The sequence below is a fragment of the Tyto alba genome, unplaced genomic scaffold, assembly GCF_018691265.1.
Source record: "Tyto alba isolate M040663 unplaced genomic scaffold, T.alba_DEE_v4.0 Super-Scaffold_13, whole genome shotgun sequence".
Taxonomy (NCBI): Eukaryota; Metazoa; Chordata; class Aves; order Strigiformes; family Tytonidae; genus Tyto; species Tyto alba.
Genome location: NW_024881275.1, coordinates 36,997,818 through 37,001,941, shown reverse-complemented (window position 1 = coordinate 37,001,941; position 4,124 = coordinate 36,997,818).

Sequence of the window (4,124 nt, the reverse complement as noted above, 5' to 3'; positions counted from 1 at the left end):
AATTTCTCTGTGTTGTATATGCTGTGTGTGCATCCATGTGTTCAAACGCACATTTCCAAATGCATTATTCTTTATTCTTTAAAAACTATCTATTATATACTTATTTGATAATCCTACAAGATGGGCAAAATTCTCTTCTGTGACTAATCACACTAATATCTTTCCCATTGATTCAGATCCATACAGTGGGAAATAAAAAGACTGCTTTTAAAAAATTTACAGAAGTAAAAAATTCTCCATTGTTTACTGAATGTACAGCAGAAATTTTTATGCTGTGTACTGACCCAGAATGGTAACTTGTCCTGTGCTTTCAAGTTTTTTTTTTTCTAAGTGTTTAATCACTATTAAGCCTAGTGTTTCAGTAGTATTCCTAGTGCCTAATGCTGTAACACATTGTCAACACAGCCTTCATCCTCACGTCAGATAACCTGCCACTTTTAGTAGGAAACTGATGTGAATTCTGTTTTCACCTACATTGGTGAGTAATGTTGCTGGATTGAATTTACCACCATTATCCTTGCTTGTTCTGTCTTTCTTAAACTATATTGTCACACAAAATCCAAAAGTCATTAGAAAGGTTTTATTAGCTGTGGTGCAATTTCCCTGGGGTGGGAAAGTGGACAACTGACTCTAATTGCTAACAACTGCCCAATGCTCCAGGGAGAATATATTGCTTAAAGAACTCTTACATGTCCAAAGTAGAACTGAGGTTTCAGAAGTAAACACCATACAAGGCTGTACCTTCAAAAATTTTAAGATGTTGCTCTGTCAGAGCCAAGGACTGCAACTTGGTTCAGTTTGCACACAAAAATGGCAGGCCAGTCAAATTAGTCGTGGCATTAATGTTGAAAGTAAAGCCAAGAGCATATCCAAAAAACGTAAATGCATGAGTAATGACATCTAAAAATCAGATACACGTTGGGTGGTAATTCAGACTTCCAGGATGATGTCTTATGATTATTTTTACTGTTTACACAAAAATTAGTTGGTCATACTGAACAAGTTTCAATATTGTCAGAAACAAAAACAATTCCTAAGGAAAAATGAAAAAGATATGCACTATAAACATACTAAAAATTGGTAAGAAGCAAAGTTTTTTTATGTACTTTATATAAAATCTAATGTGTGATCTAAACAGTAATGAAAATACAAGTCATATTCTTTATTTAACTAGGGTTAAAGTTCCACATCCTTTCTCCATGACTAGTATTTACTTTGTTTACTGAGTGAATTTGAAAGATGGAAGAAAGGAACACTATAGCACTCAGTTATAATGACAATGAATTCATGAAGTATGTGCATTTTAAAAGTCAAACCTTCAATTGTAAGAAGTATGGTCTAGATTTTTAACAGGGAGAGGATAAACTGCTTTATATTTTGTTTCTCTGCTCAGTGGTGATAAGATGGTAGTGAAATGAATATTCATATAAGTCCATTAGAGACAATATGAGCCATGTAGTACTGCCAGGAATTTTGTAAACAATGATCTTCTCAACTCCCTGGCTACTAGTTCCTGAGAAGGTAACAGTAATAACATGAATGGAGACTAAATTATCATCCAAGATTCAAGTCTTTCCACTAGATACTGACCTAAATATCCACCAACACTCATGTGAGGCACTCAGGCCCTCTTTTTCATATTAATGAAGCATTCTGAATTCCAAATGAAATGCCCACGAAAAAATGATCTGGGAACGCCTCTCAGAAAAGAGTATCTTAACTTCATTCAGTTTATGTGTCTCCAAAGGGAGGCAATTATACTGATCTACATTAGCACTGTGAAATTAATTCATTAACAATTGAAGTTTTTTGTTCTCCTAAAGTGGTCTGAAGTCTTTTGACATGAGATATTATTACTCTGTTGAGATTGTGCTTAGTCATCTTCAGTTTATACAACCAAAATTTGAACCTGGAAATCAATACTCAACTTGCTTTCATTAACATAAAAGGTTTTCACACTCTTCCAAACTACTGGACATGTTTTCCCCTGTTGCTGATGAGGGAGAACTTATCATTGATGACAGTTCAAATTGCAAGGATTTAAATTAAATCTGACATTGCTTTCTGCTATGGTGGGAGCTTTTTGTGTCATAGACAATGTAAAGGTCACAGTAGGTTTTCTTTATTAGCAAAATAGCTCCTTTTGTGCCAAACATTGTCCAGAGTCCCCAAAAAGAAGAAGTCAAGGTTAGCCTTAAGTCCAAACAAAAGACACTCTTAGGCATGTTAAAAATACCTAACACTGAACATCTAATTTCTGTGGTTCTATTTTGAAATTATTTTCCACATTACAGAGTTTGATGGGACTAGACTTATTTTATCAAATACTGAACATGTCATTAATATATTAAAGTATTAGGTGAGAAGTACAAAACTTTGATTGAGTGAGGCCTGAAAAAATATTACAAGATGGGGTCCTATCTATTACAGAATTTTTTTTTCTTAATCACTTAATTTTTGCATAATACAAAGGAGAAGCATAAAGGAGTAATTTGTAGTAAGCACCATGAAAACATAAAAGAAGGTGATTCAAGAAATACATTTGAGACCATTCCAACTCCAGGTTTAATTGCAGTCTCGTCTTTTGCCTACCTTTTCATTAAGAACTTTTCTTTCTTGTCGTCATATATGCAGACATGTTGGATTAAAAGAGTAAGTGCATGTGATTTTATATCTGTGGCATGAAGTCTTGTTTCTAATGTTGAAGAATTTTATTGTCCCCACCTTCTGATGTGTAAGGAAGCTGCAGCTGCAGACTGCTGGTTCAATGTAAATGGTATCAGTATAGAGTCCTAGGTGCTCCAGGCTGATGAAGGAGCAGCTGAAGGTGTGGGTGGTGTTGTCCAGAAGAAGGCATGACTAGGATGTCCAACAAAGGTGTTGACTTGGAGCCTACTGCCAGCAGAGCTCTCAAGAAACAGCAAATACCCCCACACACAGTGATGAATTGCCCCCTCTGGCATAGGAGGGCTGGCTGATGCTAGGAAGTGCAAATTACATCTCCCTGTGGCAGCTTGTTTAAATCTGAACCTTTAATTGTAATTAAGTGATGAATACATTCCTTTCATTTTTGTGTTGTTTTGGTGAATTCAGCCCTGATAAAGGTGACAGATTAATTGCACTGGGGAATGAAGTCACTGAAGCTGGTTGAGAAATGGTTCAAAAAATTATTTCATTAGCTTTTTTTTCCCCATGAATGATCTAAAAAAATGTTTCAGTTAGGTCTAAAAATCACAGCTTAGTAACAGCAGGAGTCTTTCCCTTCTACCTGCATCCAGATATCTGTACCACACCTTGAAATGCTATTTGTGCAATACAGTCACGCACAAGCCACATGGTTTTGTCCATGCTCTATAGGACAAGAACCTCAAAAATATTTGAATGGCCAGACAGATGTTCACACAGAAATCTCTCCTCCTGATGATTCACAGGATTTCCCTGTTTTTTTTTAAAAAAGAAATACAAATCTCAGGATGTTTATAAAAGCAAATTGAGATGACTAGCAAATATATACCCATGTTTGTGGGGCTTTGCTTAAAGCAATAGTTGTGAGCGGTGTGTGGTGGAAAACTCCTCTCTAGAGTCACTGGTAGTTTAAGTTGCTTTCCCCTGAAAGCCTGACAGAGTCTAGCAGAGATCTGGTGGCCACCTCCAGGACCCTCTCTGGAACAAGAAGATGGCATGCAGCCAGGGTCCTGCTTCCCTTTTCTCAACTACCCCCACGAAAAAGGTTTCATCCCCATCTGCTCCCAAATGGGGAAGGGAGATTGAGGATCATTTTAAAAGCTGCCACATCCTAATTGCTAGACTTTAACTTATTATTGTATTTTGGGGGGCTTCTCTGCTGCGTAAACTAAGGAGAGTAAGGACATGGAAGCAGATAAATCATGATTTAGAAATGGTTGCAGAGCATCTTCTGGTATTATAGTGTTACTCCACAAAGGGTGCTTTTCATATCAGAACACTTTAACCAGGAGAAACATATTAAAATGAACAAGGGAACATCTAGCAAAGTGCACTAGAGCTGACAAAAAAGTGTTAGTTGTTTATGTGTGTCCATTTTGTCCCATAAGCATAATGTGAAGAGGCAGCTTTGTGCAATGCAGTGGGGTTCTTTATCACAC